This window comes from Marmota monax, unplaced genomic scaffold (assembly GCF_021218885.2).
Source record: "Marmota monax isolate L192 unplaced genomic scaffold, Marmota_monax_Labrador192_F-V1.1 WCK01_AAM20220418_F8-fsc00053, whole genome shotgun sequence".
NCBI lineage: Eukaryota > Metazoa > Chordata > Mammalia > Rodentia > Sciuridae > Marmota > Marmota monax.
Window position 1 is genome coordinate 3472576 of NW_026693153.1, and position 20916 is coordinate 3493491.

The following is a 20916-nucleotide window of genomic DNA, read 5'->3' on the forward strand; positions in this document are numbered from 1 at the left end:
TTCCTTAAAGTTGAGTAGTATTCTAGCGTGTGTGTGTGTGTGTGTGTGTGTGTGTGTGTAAAACATGTTCTCTTTAGGCATCATCCACTGATGAACACTTAGGATGATTTCATATTTTGGCTGTGTGAATAATACTGCAATAAAATAGTGACTGGAGCTAATAATATTTTTTATTCCTGAAAACTGCTGAGAGAATGGATCTAAAGTGTTCTCACCACAAAAATGCTAACTATGAGCTGGGTGTGGTGGTACACCCTGTGATCCCAGTGGCCTGGGAAGCTGAGACAGGAGGATTGCTGGTTCAACACCAGCCTCAGCAACTTAATGAGGTACTGAGCAACTTGGTGAGACACTGTCTCTAGACTTAAAAACAAACAAACAAAAAAACTAATTATGTAAGGCAATGCTTTTGTTAATTAAATAGTTTTAGTCATTACACAATGCATGTGTACTTCAAATAACATGTTGTACACAGTAAATGCCCACAATCATATCTGTCATTAGATAGATGGACAAATAAAAAATGAATGAATTACATTTCAAAAAATACAACTTCTAGTTACTTGGTTACCTTTTACAGGTACAGTGTATATTATATACACATTATATAATCACATATTCTATTCACTCTAGATAAAAATTAGAGAAGATGGTATTCATATATTCCTTAAGAATAAGGTTAACTCAAAATGCATGATCTTAATTTTATATGATGTCACACAGACAATTGAAGAATAATGAATACAGATAGTAAAAGCAAATATTTAAAGCAGTTTGCCCTCTGGTCTTCTCCTCTCTTGTGTCCATTATTTCCACCCATGGATTCACATTTTTATCCTCAGGTGCAGCCATCCAGAAATAATGTCTTTCTCCCCTTTAAGAAAACTTGTCCTCAAGCCCTTATTTATACTATAAGTTCAATTACAGATAAAAGCTTAGAGGGTTGCATCCCTCTATCATATGAGGGATCATAGTCTCAAGCTAACAGAATGAGTCATTGAAAATAACTCAGTGTTAAAAGAATTAAATGGTGCTGCTTTCCTGTGGTTTTCTTGCGGTTTTACCAGGAAAATAGTTGCATTTTGTATCCATTTTGGCTCAACCAATGAAGCATAGTATTACTTTCTGCCAGAAGTGAAATAGAATTTAAGTATAATAGTAAGGTAGGATTGTTTCAGTCTATCTATATTTCTTTGATATGTAGTACTTGATTTTCACCTTTTCTTAAATGGGTCTATAAATACATAAAAATGCAACAAGTACAATAATTAGTATATAATAAGTGTTTATTTTTTAATAGTATATTTTTATTCATCTTTTTTATTTCTCTCCTCCTCCTCCTCCTCCTCCTCCTCCTCCTCCTTTTTCTTCTTCTTCTTCTTCTCTCTCTCTCTCTCTCTCTCTCTCTCTCTCTCTCTCTCTCTCTCTCTTTTTCTCTCTCTTTATTGTGGTCAAGTGAACTGATAGTAGTCCTTAAGTTTGACTACCAAATTTTGTCACTGCTTAGAATTATTTCAAACGACCACTTAGTAACTTTATATTGGTACTACAGCAGGTCACAATACCAGGATTTAATTAGAATCACTATATTTCTCAATCCTTCATTGTGACAACAAAATCCCTAAGCAATTTCCATTGGTACCAGAATATATGACCATGGTATCCATTAATATTTTCTAATTTTTGAATATTCAGTGCATTTCATACAACCAGGTCTTTATAGGAATTGTTTGTTTGTAGAATGAGTTACCTCCGATGACAAAGCCATCCTGCATCTAATTGAATAATAGCACTAGCAAGATTTCAAAACATAGCTCATTTTATTATTAAACAATCTAATGCTAAAGCCAAAGCATGTTTTCTCTTACAATGAAATAGGACCTCTCACATAGCATCTGTATGGATCCCTCTAAAGAATTAAGAACTTTGGCAGTGATAATGGTAAAACTGCTTATTGATAATGGTAATCATGTATTAATATATTTACCTTTCTTAAGAAAACTTTTAAACATGTCTTTTTAAATTTTGAACCAAAATTGTTTCTATTTATTTATTTATATATTTTTTAGAGAGAGAATTATATATATATATATATATATATATATATATATATATATATATATATATATATATATATATATATGTATATATTTATTTATTTATTTTAGTTTTCTGTGGACAAAACATCTTTGTTTGTATGTGGTGCTGAAGATCGAACCCAGGCAGCATGCATGCTAGGAGGGCGCGCTACCGCTTAAGCCACATCCCCAGCCCCCCAAATTTGTTTCTTCACTGCTTTATTATTCTGATTATTCTCCCTCTGAATCCTAATTTTTGACATCTTCTTAAAATTTACAAAAAAAATTAAAATAAAATGTAAGACTTGTGAAGAAGATAGTAAAAGTATAACACTAGTGCCTACTCTACTATGTTGTGAAAGTCTTCTTAGTCTTTATAGTAAACAAAACTCTTTTCTATATTCCAGATTTCTAACTTATTAGCTCTGATAAATTGATTTAATTTATGAGTAGAATTTGTCAAATATAGTAGTTATTATGAAAACAAAATATAACAACTACTGAAAATCCATGGGCTTTATACATATAGGTAAGTACTCAATCATCATAACTATCTCTCAATTTACTTTTTTCTTCACAAAGGAGAATTTGTTTCTGTACTGTGAAAACCTTAATCAAAATGATTTACATGCTATTTTAATTTATTCAAACATTAATTTTAACAAATTATTTTACAATAATCTAAAACTTACAAAGTAATTTTAAATATGGTAGGAGAGAGTTTCCACATGTTCCAAACTACTTTTTACCTAATGCAACTATGGACAACTTACCAAAACTAAGAAATTCACACTTTTATAAACTCTATTATCTAATCTGGAAACTTTTTTTGATGTCACGATTTTCCACTAACATAATATTTCTGTTCAAGCGTCTAAATTTTTGGAACAGCTTAACATCTTGATTACATATTAACTTTTTAATGCATATCACAATATTCTGCCAAGCAAGTTTTCTTCTGTCCCCAACCTAGAATCAGGCCTTTATTTTTATTTTTATAATGTTCTTCTTTAGTTTACACCCTAGGTTTCTATGTGCTGTTTTTGATTTATATTCCATCTTGTGTGGTCTTAGCTAAGAAGCTTGCCATTGTGTCACCACACCACTTAAAATTTTTTTTATGACTTTACTCACTCATTTGTAAAAAGATTGAACATAATACTACCTCAAAATAAACCCCTAAATATCGCTTGAGAAAAAAAATGTCATGAGTGTCTCTTCCACAACTCTAGTCGAGATGTGAGTCAAGACACTTGCTTTAAAGTGGATTTCTTATAGAGAACATATTAGTGTACCTTACCTAGCTGTATTTTTTTTCTCTTTGCTCCATTTTGTCCTTTTTTTTTCAATACTTTCTAAATCCTTTTGATTAATGGAGTCTATCATGGTTTCATTTAATGTTCATTTTTGGCTTATTAACTATCCTTCTTTATTTTATTAATTTTTGATGATTGAGAATTTATACCCTATAACTTTAAAATATCATAGTCTATGTTCAAATAATATTACTTCACATGTGATGTAGGTAAGATACTATTTGTGAATTTTCTCATTCCCTTCTTTTGTGCTATTATTGTCCCAAAATTTACTTCAAACTTTGCTCAAATTTCCTCAATACTTGCCAGTTTTTATTGGAAGAGTCAACTATCCTTTAGATTAAAAATGAGCAAAGGTTCTTTTATATTTACCTCATATTGTTCATCTCTGAAACTATTCCTTTGTATAAGGTCCATATTTCTCTCTGGTGTCATTTTTATTCATTCTGAAGAACTCTTTCTGAGTTTTACGTTTTCTCTCTCTTCTTGGTATGAGAAGGACATCATTTTGCTTTCATCTTTGTAAGATATTTTGATCTTTGTAAAATATTTCTGATAAAATTCTAGGTTGGTATATATTTCTTTTTTTTCATTCTATATAGTTATTGTTTATTCACTATGGTTTGTAAAGTCTCTGACACAAACTTCCTGCAGTTATTCTTATTTCCTTAAAATAATGTGCCTTTCTCTTATCTTTGCAGTCAAGTGTTTCTCTTTATTAATAGTTTTTAACATTTTATAGGTCAAAATATGGTCTTTTAATTTTTTTTTAATATTTGTTTTTTGGTTGTAATTGAACACAATATCTTTATTTTATTTATTTTTATGTGGTGCTGAGGATAGAACCCAGGGCCTCCCACGTGCTGGGCAAATGCTCTACCACTGAGCCACAATCCCAGCCCTAAAATCTGGTTTGTTTGGTTGTTTGCTTTGTTTCTTCACCCCCCCCCAAAAACAAACAAACAAACAAACAAAAAACTGTGAAACTTATATCCGTGGATTGTTTATTTTCATCAAGTTTGGAGAAATCTGGCTATTGATTACTTTCTCTCTCCCTAAATCTTCCCCTTTTCTTTTCTTTCTCCTTTTTCTTTTTTTTTTTTTTTTTGGACCGGGGATTGTACTCAGGGATATGTACATTCTAAGCACATACTCTGCTGACCCATTGTTCGTTTAAATATTTGGTTTCTGCTGCCCTTGCTCCTTCTAGGACTCCTATTATAAACATCAATAACTTGACATTTTTCAACAGCACTAAGGTTATGATCACATTTGCTTTTCAGTTTCATATCTCTCTGTACTTCATTTGGGATAGTTTCTGTTACTATATCAAGTTCACCTGATTCCTTATTCAATGTCCAATTTGTTTTTAATGCTGTCCTTAAATTGCATTTTAGCCTCTCCAGGATCAATTTGGTTCTTTCATGAAGTGCTTTCCCTTCCTAGTCCTTTTAGGTTCTTATTTACATTTATATCTTCCATCATGTTTTCCATGTTTATAACAGTTGTTTTAACATTTTTTTGATATATAAATTCCTTCATCAATGTGATTTTGGGTGTGTTTTCATTGCTTGGCTTTTTTTTTTCTTTTCTGATATAGTTCATATCTTCCTGGTTCTTTACATACCTCCTGATTTATGTTCAAATGTTAGACTATTGTGAATTTTAGAATGTTCATTTCTTCCTATTTTATAGAATTCCTCTAAAAGTTCTGAGATTTGTTCTGGTGCATAGATAAGTACTTTTGGGTAAGTCTCATCCATTCAAACCAAGCATTAAGGTTTGGACAAATTTAATACTAATTATATCCAAGTACCAAAGTGTGATACAAGGAAGAAGACACTGAATAAAAGACTCTATCAATGAACTTACATTACAAGGTCTGTCTCTAGTGGCCAGTACAATTACAAAGTTTTTCCAGTCCACATTAACTCTGAGTAGTGATCAGCCTGTTGCTTCTTACTGGCTCTTTCTCTGGTCATTGAGAATCTCCTCTATACCAATATTGATCAAGGATTTAAAGGTATCCCCCTTTAGTTCTTCAGTGTTCTTTGTATGTGCACATCCTCCCTTTTCTGTACTCTGTCTCATCCTCAACTCAGCCACCAGGACTAAACCTGAAAATGATCTATAGGCAATAAACTGGGGCATTGGGAAGCCTAGCTCCTTTTTTTGTCCTTCACTTGGCATTACAGCCTTGTGATGCTTGTTTTCCAATGTCTGAAAATGAGTGTTTCACATATTTAATCTTAATTTAAATTGCCAAATGTGTTGTTTATTGGGAAAGAGTAATTCTGAGAATTCTTCTCCGGTGCTCATCTAATGATCTAAAAATAGCTGAACTTGCAAAGAGAAATATCATTAGTTGCCCAGATCATGATTTACTCAATGTAATATTTTTTATATGGTCCTTTACATTTTCTTATTTTAATTCGTTCTAATTAATTATACATGACAGAAGAATGCATTTTGACACACCATACATAAATGGAGTATACTTTCTCATTCTTCTGGTTGTACATGATGTGGAATTACATTGGTCGTGTATTCATATATGCATATAGGGTAATAATGTCCAATTACCGCTCCCTCCACTCCCCTTTGCCTAATTCAAAGTACCTTGATTCTTTCCTAGCTACCCACACACCTTATTGTGAATTAGCATTCACATATCCAGAGATGAAGGGGAAAAGGCTTACTCACATTGCTGGTGGGATTGCAAATTGGTGCAACCATTATGGAAAGCAATTTGTAGATTCCTTAGAAAAAGTGGAATGAAATCACCCATTTGACCCAGCTATCCCACTCCTCGATTTATAACCAAAGGACTTAAAGTTAGCAAACTACAGTGACACAGCCACATCAATGTTTATTAGCAGCTCAATTCACAAATTGCCAATCTATGGAATCAAACTAGATGTCCTTCAACAGATGAATAGATAAAGAAAATATGATATATATATATATATATATATATATATATATATATATATATAAATATGTATATACATATATATACACACACACACACACAATGATATATTTACACTCAGTCTTAAAGAAGAATAAAATTATGGTGTTTGCAGGTAAATAAATGGAGCTGGAGAAAATCATGCTAAGCAAAATAAGCCAATCCCAACAAATCAATGTACTAATTTAATATTTAGGTGTTTACATTGCATATTTTACTGTTTTGTTATGTTTAAATATAGTAAAAAAAGAACCAACTATTTTTACTATTTTGTAATAGTATTAAATTAGCCTTTGCAGAGTAAATTATTTTTATAGTTTTTATAATAACTTATAATTTTAAAAAATGTTTTATAATATTTTACAATTTATAAAAATTGTCATATCTATTCACTTAGTTCATCAAAAAGAAACTTAAATATAGAAAATTTTGTTATAAAGTTAAAGTGCCAGACTGGGATAATTTGTAATCCTAACAAGTAAAACTTTACAATGGCATAAATGGCTAATGTAAATCTCATAATTAAATAAGTACATACTGTCATCCTAGATCTTTAAACATCTCAGTTTCAAGCATGAACTTCACCATATATCTTGTGGTTTTCTGGTGACATAATCAGTAATCTGCCTCCAACAATTGCATATTTTAATTCAAATGAAAATGTTAGATTATTTAATAGGATTTATCCTGTTCATTACAAACTTCAAAATGTACTATATTTTTTATGATATAATTTACTTCATATTTTATTTAATTTTAAAATGTTAAGGGACTTGAAATGAAAACTTACTAATCTGAAAGAAATGTTAGAATCTTAAGCACATTGAGGCTATTATAATGATAATTTCTGACTCTTAAACTTGACAGTTACAGTTTCAAAGCATTGACATTATTTATCCAAGACTGTGGACAATATAATTATAATCGGGATCTAGGGAAGGAATAGATCTACCTTGAGGCTTTTTTGTTATATACAGATATTCTAAACACTGCTTTATGGTTCTTACAGGTGCATTATAATTATACTTAAAATAGTGAGATTCATTGTGACATATTTGTATATGCACTTATGATAATTTGATCAATCTCTGGGGAGCGAAATTAACAAGATGATGATATGTGCATGTATGTACACACCATAGTGAATTACACTGTAATATATAATTATAATACACTAATTAAAAAAATAAAGGAAGATCAGTGGAGTAGAGAAAGCCGCTTAGGGAAGGGAGAAGGGGAGGGAGATGGGAAGTACTGGGGATGAGATTTAACTCTTTTCTACTGACAACAGTGTCTGTGAGTCTTTATATCCTTCACATGGCTTTCTCTAATCCGAGGTCCTTAGATGAAAATCTTCACACCTACTCAAGGTTAGCAAATTTTATTGATTTCTCAGTAGAGTCTTCATCTCTTTAGCTTTAGGCAATAATACTATATTCATTTTAATGATATTCCATTGACTCTTGAATGTCTCGTATTTTTTCTTCCTCTGAAACTATGACTCTAGAGTTATGCTAATGAAACTTTCATAAACATATAATCTATTCTTAAAATTTTCTCAGAATCTACCTGTCATTTCTGGCTTTTATTCTTCCCTTCATTTTGAAATCATTTACCCATCATTACTCTTATGGCATATTTTCCTTTCATTATGATTTTGTTAGGATTACTGACAGGTGTTCTGAAATTACACCTATGAATTCATTTGACACTGTAGGATAAATTTTCTGACTTTAGTGTCCTAATTTCATTTAAATGATTGCATGTGCTCTTATAATTTCCTTACCCAACGTTTATTTCTTATTTGTTCTTCTTTGTCTAGTTTTTGTAACTGGAAGAAACCGAAGCAAAATTTGTTACATAGTTTTCTGTTTTACCTCCCTGATTAGTAATACATTCTCTCTTCATCAAGTGGTAAATTTATCCTCTCCTTTTTTTTTTTTCTAAACATGGTTTATAGTTCCTTAACACTCACTGCCTTGCTTTCCATTTATTCTGTTATGGTGCCCCTGCAAATAATAACAACATGATTATACAAAATGCTTTTGCCTTAAAGAAAAAAAAAATGCTTTAAGAATTCACCCAGTAGAGATTTTTTTTCCATATAATTGTGATTAAAGACTTTTCAGATGTTTCTTGTCCCTTTGTAGTTAAAATGAGCATAGAATTACTAAGTAAAATAAATAACATCATATCACTCACTATCTTACTATACAGGGTACTAGAATCTGCTCAGAATTATAATGCAGCCATTTGTATCACTAAACCCGATTTGTGGTTGAAAATCTGTAAGTACTATACTATTAGTGAGAGTGCCAATTTTTTTTGTTCCATGCAGTAGAGTTTTTCCAGTTCTGCTGAGATGTATAAATTTTTTTTAACCCTTCTGACTCTTAGGGATTAAACATTAATGTATAAAATATAAGTGAACTCTCTGAAATGTAGATGCTAACACACAAGAAGGGGAAGGAGGGAAGAACAGAGAAGTTCATTGGATTAGACAAAGGAAATGAAGGGAAGGGAGTGAGGATGGGAATAGGAAAGACAGTAGGATGAATTGGACATAACTTTTCTATGTTCATATATATATATATACATGACTAGTGTTAATTCCATATCATGTCTGGCCACAAGATTGGGAACTTATACTGCTTGTGTGTACAATTTGTCAAAATACATTCTACTGTCATGTATAACTAAAAACAACAAATAAAAAATTGAAAAAAAATGTTAAATTAGTAAAATGCCATTGTAGCAAACCAGCAAGACAACAGAAATAGATGTTACTAAAAAAGAAAAAAAAGTTGTTAAAAATATTGCAATATATAAGTATTTATTATTTAAATTTAATAAAAAATTATGTTGTTATTCACATGAAATCATTAGGTATCAGCCACAGGGACATTGAAGTATTAATCTGTCCCTGAAAACAGCTTTCTTTCCTATAAACAAGAATAATCTATGATATATAAGTCAAGGAGGGATGATTTTAATAATGATCTTTATAAACATGTTAATATTAGATTATGTACAAATAGTTGATTTTCTGATCTACAAGAAAAATTTTATCATGATTAGAGGCAAAAAATCACATCTTTATGCTTGTCCCAGAAAGCTGGAGTATCACAGATAATAGTAAACAAATTCTAAAATAAGTACAATATTTGTGAGTTAAGAAAAGAAGATCAGATATTTTATGCATCATTACCCAAATTAGTTTCAATATATATATATATATATATATATATATATATATATATATTCCATCAAATGGAGATATTTTAGTCATAATTAATAGTCTAAGTATGTTCCAATATTTTTATCAAGTTAAGAACATTACTACATAAAATAAACTTTATAACATGTGTATATACATGCTGTGAGAGTTGCAAATGACTGTTTTAGAGAACTTACTTGGAATTTTTATTGGAAAGCAATACATTTGGAACACCTAGTGTTTGGCACCCTATGGTGAACTTTTGCTGAGATCTGATAATGCTGTGCATTGACCGCCCTGTGGAGAAGAGCACAGCACAGCCTCTCAGTGTTCTTCAGGCTCACACTGTGGCTCAGAAGGCAGTTACTCCTGCTTCAGCACTTCTGCATGAGCATTGCCAAACACTGGAGAACACCAAGCATAAGACACAGTCCCTGGGTCCCCTGCTTCATTATTTCACAAGCGCAAGATCCCTTTGCTTCTGCAATATTATCTCTATAATATAATTATATAAAATGTCTTTTGTTTCTTGAAGCTTTGATTCAGGTACTGCATCTTATTTGCAGATTGCTGATTGTAATGCTAATGCAAATGGCAAAAACAAATGTGAAATACAAATGTGCTTGTCTTTTGGAGCTTTCATTTTCAAATTTAAGTATTCAATTTTCTTGCAAAGTTTCTGGTGTGTCATAGTAAATATAGATTTAACTGTTTTATTTTAAAACTTTCCTCAACATTTATTAAATGCATATTTTAAGGTACATACTTCAAAACTTCCATTTGGAGCACAATGTCTACACAAGTATATACATTTTTAAAGAGAAATAATCAAACCTCTATATTAAAAATAATCATTTCAAGCAGTGTCTCCCGCCTCTAATCCCAGCAGCTCAGGAGGCTGAGGCAGGAGGATTAAGAGTTCAAAGCCAGCCTCAGCAAAGGCGAGATGCTAAGCATCTCAGTGAGACCCTGTCTCTAAATAAACTACAAAATAGGGTTTTGGATGTGGCTCAGTGCTTGAGTGCCCCTGAATTCAATCCCTGGTACAAAAAAATAAAATAAAATATTTATTTCTTTCAAATGGGTTATGGAGAATTTTTCTCATGTTTATATTTTCATTATTAAACATATTTTTATAATTAATGAATTGTACTTTATTTATACTTATACATTATCTTTAAAAATGATTTCATATGTTAGTCTATATTCAAGTTTTTAATATTGGATCTCATTATCACACCAGTAAGATTTGTGTATGGTAACTGTAAGAAGGCAGAAGGAAACACATTTTTAGTTGAAGTACTGTAAAAGGACCACATTAATGTGTCACAACACTATTAAGTACTCTACCAGCTAAAACTGTAGATGTTCTAAAGAGCAATGACAGAACCACTAATTTGCTATAGTATTTCTTTCTATATATGAAATATTTTCAAATTTATTTTTAATAAACAAGCCAATAAGAAAAATAGCATGCTATTTCAAAACACATGCACACTTACTTGATTAATTAGGAAACTGGATTAATTTGAGAATTTTTAGACTTTTTTTGCTTTGAATATATACAATTTTGATGAAACCATTCACGGTCAACTATCTTAGCGTGTTTTTAACTGGTTAAATGTAAGGATCTTAGAATTATTTCATTTCTCAAAAGCAGATTTCTGTTTTACTAAGTGTTCAAAAATAGTTTGATTTCTTCAATAACCTGAGCCAGAGAATGTGCTGTATAAACATTTTAAAATGTCCAGACAATACATTCAGCTGGCAAAGATAGCCCACTCCTCAGAACACATTTAAACTGACATTACAATCTCCTCATTCATTGGGATTAGAATTAATAATGTTCCCTTGTATCTTGTAATTGGCAGAAACCCGTTTACTTCTACTCTGTTCACCCTTTGTTTTAAATGTTCTGTTTACTCCACCATGAACTTCAAGGTGAACCTCAGAGGTTCATTGAGAGGTTTATTCATTTTGGCAGGAAAAAGGCTGACTCCAAACTTAGCTAGGCTTTAAACTGCATTCCTGTACCTTACAAAACCATCAACATTTTCTTCACAACTGGCTATTTTCCATTTTCGATATGATAAAAGGCAAAACAAGAGTTAGTTAAGAAAGCAGAATTCTTTACACTCTGAGAAACTGGAAAGAAAAAAAGAACTGAAGGAGAAAGTTTTGATAGTGTGTCACATATCAATCCTTCAGTCTAATTTTAAAACATAAATTGAATTTATTTTACTTGAGAATCTGTGGAATTAACTGTAAATATGTTTCAACTAATTCACTTACAATAATAAAGCCACTTTTCTATTGGCATTTGATAAGGGAAGATCAAATGTAATTTCAAATGTCACATATACGTGAAGCTTTATGTCACCTTATGATGCCAGATCTGGGGGCACAGTATGCTTGCACTCATCTTCTGCCTTTATTAGAAAAGTGCTGTTCACATTTGAAATCATGGTTATAAATTATCATAATTTATATTATTAATGCAAGAGGATAATAAAATATGAACTTTTTTCCTGAATATTTAAAAACACTAGTTTTAACCTGTCTTGTCTATCCCTTCATTTTCTGTGTATTCTCAGGAAGCATTATGATCTGATAACTTCAGGGGAAAATTTGGAGGCATTAGAAAATACTTGTGAAATTTCCTTAATAAAACCAGAATATTCATTGTAAATTAAAGAACTCAGGTTTCTTAAATTTAGATAATTTAGTCTGTGGGGGAAAAAATATTGCCCTAAATCTTCTATAGCTATTTCTAGATTCTATAATAGCATTCTGAGTTCTGAAACCATTTACATGTGAAGTATTCTATTAGGGTATTACTGTGAAAATGAAATGTAGCTGATCATTGTAATGCTTTTAAATGCTCTGCCATTCTTAATTCACATCAATCAATTGCAATCATTAATCAAGTTGAAAGCAATGGTTTGGGTGAACACTTAATATTGATTCTAGCTTAAATTTCACTGCAATTATAACTTAATGGTAAGCAGTATGTGTAATATTTAAATATAATCTAGTTTAAACTGTCAATTAAGTGATAGCAGGGGAAAAGGGCAAGTCCTAAGACCTGGACAGAAACTGTAAGGAAACCTTATCTGAAATGGACTAAAAAGGAGCCCAAAGGTCAAAAGGAGAGGAGGAAGTGGATGTTTTTGATAAATGCAAGCATGCTGTTGCCACTAACGTGTACTTGAGACAAAACTGGAAAATAAACTTGCAAACAATAGTCCTCTGGTTTTAGAAGGCAGCCTTCATTTTTAACCTTCTAAGACTGTTCTGCTAAAATTCACTATTGTTATCCCAAAAGGGAAGTACAAACATTTATTGCAAAATTCTATGTTTAAAATGAAAACCAGGTCACTTCATTTATCTCATGCTCCAAATGTATTTTCCAGGTTTTTTTTTTTCTGAGTCAACCAGTAATTAGCTTTGTGCAAGTCCTTGATTTTACTGATTTTCAGTTTGTTCGTTTGAAAATGAATGTTTCAACTAAATTAATCCATAAAGCAGTGTGAATTAGCTTTCCTTGCAAAGCACTATTTTCTGCTGCTCTTGCTTTACTTTACCTGCCAACCTAGAGTTTACAATGAGATGAATCAGTCTTTCCACCCCCAATCTGGAGGTTCATTTGAGCATTAGGATCCCTGATTACAGCAGTTTAATTTGAGAACATACATCTGTCCAGATCTACTTGAAGTGCTGTGCTTAGGCGGTGGTTCTCAAAATATGGCTTTGACCAGCAGCACTGGTATCACATGGAAATTAACTTTAGGGTTCTACAGCACAACAGAGGAGCTATAGCTCATCAGAGCCTACTGTATATTTAGTGAAGAACTATAAGAGAGGAACTGGAAAGAAACAATTATAAAGTGATGATAAAGGAATAGAAATGATTTTATTACTCTGATTTGGTCAGCATACATTGCATTTAGACATAGAAATATCATACTGTATCCCATAAATATGTACAATCATTTCATGTTAATTAAAAATAAATGATAAAATAAAAAAATAATAAAACATGTAGATTCTCAGTTCTCTGATCCCACCTCTTAAATTATGCCTATCAAATCATGCCTAGAGTCTGAATTTTAATAGACCCTTCAGGCAATTTTGACACAGGTTAAAGCTTGAGGATGACTGTTCTGAGATATGTTATGTATGTAGTTCTATAATTAAAGAAAAACAAGAAGTATAAAATGAAAAATGGTAAATTAAACAAAGGCTTTATTCTGACCTCTCTCACACATCCCACCAAAGTGACAAAAACAAAATCAACAATAGAACAAAAAGGAAAGAAATCCCTGACAATACCAACATCCTGTGAAGTTATTTATGTCTCTTGGCAGTTGCTGTATTAGAGAGTACAGATAAGATCATAATGATGGAGAAATTCAACAGATATGAGGAATTAGTTACCATGTACAAGTAAAATAATCATTATTATTATTATTATTATTATTATTATTATTTTTTGCCTACTCTAAAATTCAGACTCCAAAATCATTGTGGTGGATTCAGGGAGAACACATTGCTGATGGGATGTTGATAAAAGACTGAGAAAAAGCTGGTCTGAACCATTACAGTTATAAAGCCACAGGAGAATTTTGAAGCAGTTGAGACAATGATATGATCAGCATATTGGAGTATTTGACAGGTGATCCAAGTAATATTAAGCATCATGGAAAAAGGAGGAAAATATTTCCATGTAGGAAAATACATTTCCAATCTGAAGTATATTTGTGAAAGGTGAAGGTGTATAGGCTACTAAAACTACTTATACCTCATAAGTACTGTATAATGAATATATCTATGTGTGTTTACATATCCTCAAATTCTAAATATTTAGAGAAATTCGACTGCATAAGGAAGAACTAACAGAATGGGAGAAAAACTTTGCCACCTGCACCTCAGATAGGGTGTTTCCAGGGGATACAAAGAACTCAACACCAAATACAAAAAAAGAAAAAGAAAAAAAATAACCCAGTCCATAAATGTGCAAAGAAACTTGACAGTTTGCAAAAGCCAGTCCAAAAAAGCCAAAAGTCAAATGTGTTCACTGATATGTGGAAGCTAACCCAATTTAAGAGATGGGGGATGGAATTGCAGCAGTTTAGACAAAGGGAAATGAAGGAAAAGGATGGGGCATAGAAAAAGGAAAGACAGTGGAATAAATCTGACAAAATTGATGCACATCAACAAGAATGGGGTGTAAAGTAGAATAAGATATATTCTATGCTCTGTATAATTATCTCAAAATGTACTGTACAGTCATGTAAAACTAAAAAAGAACCATTTTTTTTAAAAAAGAAAGGATTAACATAATATAAAAGAAATAAATAAGAATGCATCCCCCCCCCAAAAAAAATGATTGGTCTCTCACGGAGAAAGTTAATACAGTGAACAAAATTTATAAAACTTTATTTCCTAAGACTATCAATGAACCAAATATAAACAATATACCAAAAGGAAATAGCATGAGTAAAATAGGAAATGAGTAAGTACCAATCCAAATTTTAGATTTCATTATTAAAGCAAGTAGTCGGTTCTTTGCAGGGACCCAAAGAAATATAAAACTTTTTTTTGGTTAATATTCTTTTAGTTGTAGATGTACAAAATACTTTGATTATTTATTTATTTATTTATTTATCTCTCTATTTATTTATTTAATTTTATGTGCTACTGAGGATCAAACCCAGTGCCTCATACAGATATAACTTTGAAGTATCTTATATCAGACATCAATGATTATTAGCTTGAAACCCACCCCATCATCCCAACCCCTTTCTGACATTGTTGGAGATGACAGCTCAGGTGCCTCCCTTCTTTTACAAGGCCAAATGTTTCAGAGAAAGCTGAAATAGTTAGAACACCAGAGAATAAATCACAATGAGCTTAGTCCAGTTCTTAAACCAAGTACAGTATTAAATCAGCCAGCATTTATTCACTGACTTGGAATAACAATTTTGCCATTCTTTAGGGTCACACATACATATAGATCTATCTTTGGGATCACTTTTTTGTTGTTGTTATTGTGATTTCTTGTGGTAACACAATGTTGCTGTTTTCTGTGAACATTTTTATTTCCATTTAGACAAAGCCTTGTTAGGAGGACTCCAGGGTGGTTAAAAAGCTTTCTAGTGGTTATAGAAAGAGGCTCAGGCAGAAGCTGTGATACTAGGAGATGCACAGTGGCCCCTCAGAGGCCACTGGGTTCTAGAGGTTTCTTATATCATGCTTGAGGACCAGCTTTTTGAAGAGGTACTCTCCAGTCCCACCTAGGGGTCTGCTAGTTCCTGAAGGTTACTCACATTGTCACTGTTCTTCTTGATGTGTTTAACTCCTTCATCTAGGAAGTGACTCTCCATGAAGCCAACAGGGATTAGAGTCCATGTGGACAGAACATGGGGCCTGGAGATACAAAGGGCTTGTTTCAAAGTCTTCCCCAGAGGCATGGAAGCTTCCATGGCCTCAGGGTTTATCTCATTCATCTTGAGGTGGAAGAAGATGTAGGCACTTGAGCTGGTTTGCATCTTCAGATATGTGTGTCATCCTATTAGTCATCTTCACCTGGCTCAGAGCACAGGCCCCTGGCCTCCAGTGCCACAAGATTGTTTAGGAAATAGAAGCCCAAAGAGAGGCAGAGCTGGGGGTAGCGGGCAGAGACACAAAATAAAATTCTTCAGGCATTTGATGGTGACTTTCTCCTTGGTGGAATAATTCCAATGGATTTGGGAGATCATGTTTAATCAGCAAGGATAAACTAGCTACAGAAAAATAGTGTTGACTGGCCCTAGAAGCCAGACATGGACTAGAAGTGTTCCTGTAGATTTCAATTGCAGAGGAGATGGGAGGGACGTAGAAGAGTATAAGAGGGGGAATCCCTGGTTTTGTTTTGTCTGAAAACTGTTGCACCAAGAGACAGATCCAGGGACCTCCAGGTATGCTGCCCTGTATCCTATTCAAATTAAAAATTCAAACATGGTATTTTCAATTGATACCAAGTTTTAAGAAGCAATAGCTTTGGCCTCAGCAAATACATGTTTTTATATTTTGCTTTTAAAGTTGTTGAAATACCTCTATTTATTTGAAGCTTTTAATCCTATCATTATTTTTTTTGTTTATTTAAAGTTTTATGCTTTCTTCACCATTCAAAGACACTCCTCTACTTTTATTATACTCAAGAACTCTGAAAGAAAGTAATATTAAATTATTTTAAATGACATGTATGGAGGATTGCCAAATTAGTAAATTTTCATTTTCACTATTATGTCCATTCATGTTTAAAAGAAAAATGTCTGCATAGAATTATCAACATTTGCATTTCCCATTTTTATTATTTACTTCTTGTAGCATAGTTTGCATATGAACTTCCTCCCATTTTTCTTGATGAAAAGGCATGCTGGTCTTTGAGTTTCATTCAACTTAAAATTTCCAGTATCACACATTTGTAAAGTTATTTGTCTAATGTTAGGGAGTGAAGACATCTTTGTCAATGTGTAGAACAGCCTGTTACACTCAGGAAAACACATGTAATTTAGATGAGATGACCTAGACTTGCAGAAGTTAATAGTCCATTTTAAACTGTATATTACTCTTGCCTATGTACAAATCTACCTATGGAAAGAGAGTAGGGAGTAAAGGCCCTAGCTGTTTGTTTGTTTGTTTGTTTGTTTGTTTTCTCCTCTGCAAAGCCCTTGGACATGAACTGGACATTAGAACTTCGATTAAGCATGGGGAGAGTTGCAAAATAAAGAAGGTCCATAGCAAAAGGGGAATTTGGGAGCCAAATAAGTCAATAGAATAAGAGTTCAGAGAAGACAAGGATGATGATTCATTTGGCTTAGGATATGTAAAAATTGATGAAAATATGTTTGGGAAATTTTCAGGATCCCCCAAAGTTTTGAACTCTATACGAGTATTGCTGGTGTTTGGATATGGTTTGATCTTACAAAAAATCATGTTAAATTTGATTCTCAATTTAACATTGTTGAAATGTGGTGGCTTTCAGAGATAATTAAGTCATGGTGCTCTCTCTTATGATTGCATAAATGCTTTTCTCCAGAGATTGGGTTAGATCTCAGTTGGGTCTTGAAGGGCTGGATTAATTACCATGATAACAGATTGTTATAAAGAAAGCCTCCCCTCATTTTCTCTCACATGTGCTTTTTCTTCATGTAGGTGAAACTTCATGGACTGTGACCTAAGTAAACTGTTCTTCTTTATAGGTTACCCAGTCTCAGGTATTTTGCTATAACAATACAAAATATACTAAGAAAGAAGTAATGGTGAAATCTCAAAATCAAATTTGATTAAATATCAATGGAATGAACTGATTCTGAACCCTACCTTTTATAGACGTTAGGTGTAGTGTGGGAAGAAAAAGCCTTGGTGTAATGCAGCTGAGATTAAGAATATTTATTTTGGCTTGAAAATGATTAGATCAGGCTTTGCTACTGAGAACATCAATGCTTAAATTATAGCAAGGTCAGAGAAGGCAGACTGCATACATTAGATAAAAAAGTCCAGAGAAAGAGTGACCAACATCATAATATTTTGCTTTTTCAGTAAACTACGTCACAAATCATTCTTATTCAGCTGAACAGATAGTCATAATGCAAATCTGACAAGTGCAAATGTTTAAAAAATATTGATTTTAATTCAATTTTCTCCTAGGGTTAACCTGTATTATAATTTGTTTACTATGCTAATTAACTTTAAATTTCTCCTAAAGACATGACTTAAAATGCCAAAGTACATTGCTAAGAGAAGAACATCTCATTGACTTTGAATAAATTTGTATCAAGTAAGTGAGAAAAAGACAATGCTCAAATATACAAAGTAACTGCTTCAACAAGAACAAAAAGGATTAAACAGATTTAGCCAGAGTGCTTGAATCCTCCCAATTCAATCTCATTAGAATCACTGCATATAATTTGGTCTACAGGAAAATGGTCTAACTGTGAATATAATATTTTGTTCTTGACTCTTTGTTAATCTAATTCATTTTCTCATGTGACACAATACCCCATGTTCACAAATTTGCTCTTGAATCAAGAAGAAAGAAAAATGTGAATTTTGGAACAGCATGTCTTCTTTCACATCTTGATATTATCCAGTTTCTTCGTAGAGAATCATGGAGGGGGAGCAGACTCACCAGGGAAATTAAAAATATGTGGCAGTACTTTTTAATATAAAAGTTCCATGAAGCCAGGCAAATTGGGATTGGCAGTTATCAGCTTCAGCTCACTGTGGGGCGGATCTGCTGAAATGCTCTGGGTGGTCTTTATGCACTTCCTAGTGGGAAGATTATTTGACTAAAGGCAGAGAAATGGCACTTTAAAGATCTTAAAATTATCAGGAAGATAAGAAAATTAGAGATCATGGATGGAGAAAAGTACTGTGGTTTAGGGTTTGAGGCAGAATGCCAAGGTATTAATTTGGAGAAAAGAGCATCAGAGAGGATCAGGGATGGGAGACTCCTATATTTAAATTTATTCTTGTCTCTTTCTGCAACTCTGAAATCCCCAGACTCCATGTTATTCCCCAAGCTTATAAAGCACAGAATGCACTTTTCTCTCGCCAGATCTGACTCTTATCCTAGCCATGATGTAAGTGCAGAAATACTAAATAATGCCTCTTAAGAAGGCATATCACCAATATTCAGATTTAATGTATCAACTCGTGGTCCTCCAGAGATAACCTCAGCTGGAAAACCACCAGTCTGTTGCCTGTTGGGTTTATGAACCCATTAAATGAATGTTATTAAACACAGGGAAGACCACAACTATTTCTCCCCTCAATTTTAACCTGTGACTTCTTAATAAAGAATGAAGAGAAATGTGTGTCCTGGTACCAGTAAGATAGAAAGAGAAAATAAGAATACTTTTGTTCTGTATTAATGATCAAAGTTCACATCCTCAAATAAAAACCAGAGAACCAGCATTTCAAACAATTCTAGGCAGGGAGAAATCCATAGATGCTTAAAACATAAGAATTAAAGAAAATGCATTTTATGGCAGTAGAATTGATTAACAATTTTTGAACAATATTGAACAATATTGAGCAATTTTGAACAATATTGATTAACTTATAATATTTTCAATCTTTCTATACATTGATGTTTAGACTAATATATTACAGGTTTGCATTGAATGAGATCATGACCAGAGTGATATGGTTTAAGAGATATTTTTATTCTTGAGTACCTAATATTAATGGTTTCCTTGCAGTAATACTGGCAGGGTTAAGTATGCAACTTTATAACAGAAGATAAAATAGAAGAGAGATGTAAAATGAATGCTAGTAGGCAATGCAGAGACAAATAGGCTGGTGTATGGGAGTCTAAGTTCCATGAGTGAAGGAGCACCTTGCAGATCTTACTAGCTTTGGGGAAGTTTTCTAACCTCAGGTCCCTGGTGGGTAAAGAAGGGATACCAAGATTTGGCCTGTCCATCACACAGTGTCGTCTAACAATAAGTGGAGATAATAAACATTTAACATTTTTATAAGAAAAAGAATATGTAAAGATGCAAGAGAGTGGAAGCTGGAATGTGGAAGGATGTCAGTGTGTAAGTTTTAGTTACTTTTGCTTCCCATATGTTAAATTTTATGAATTGATTTTGAGCGAGAAGGAATGGAAATCCTTGTGTTTAAATGAATCATTCTATTCTTGAGTTATAAACATGTAATATATGGAGTATTGGGACAGTTTGGACAGTTAATCTAGCTACCTGATCTTTCATCCCTAAATGAACACCATCCACCTGATCTCTGAACTAACAGAAAAGGCTTTGGTGATAGCCATGCTATAAACACCCACAACTAATGTCTAAGTAACATCATAGCTATAAAAATGCAAGGAAATAGATGGGACAAATTTTTCTTTTTTTTCCCACACAAATCATCTACTTTAAAATAGTTTGTTATTACTTTAAGAAAAGTAATCATTCATATAATTAATTGAAATACAAATTTGATTATGTACTTTCCTGTATCTTTCCTCTTATTTTATTTCTTGACTTGAGGAGAATTTGCAAGATAGAAAAATAGATGTTGTAATCTGAAGTATTTTAGTAAACTCTGCAAAGAAAAATAGTTTGTTATTAAACAATTTCTATATTTTTATGGCATATTTAAAACTTTTTATGGCATATTTTAAATTTCCTGAAATTTTGAGATGCATACATAATATATTTAAGACAAATATTATTTGTAATCTTTATTATCGTTACCTTTGGGAATGAGGTCAGATCATATTTGCAAAGATTCCTACCAACCGAAGTGTTCTTGTACAATAAAAAATACAAGTATGTC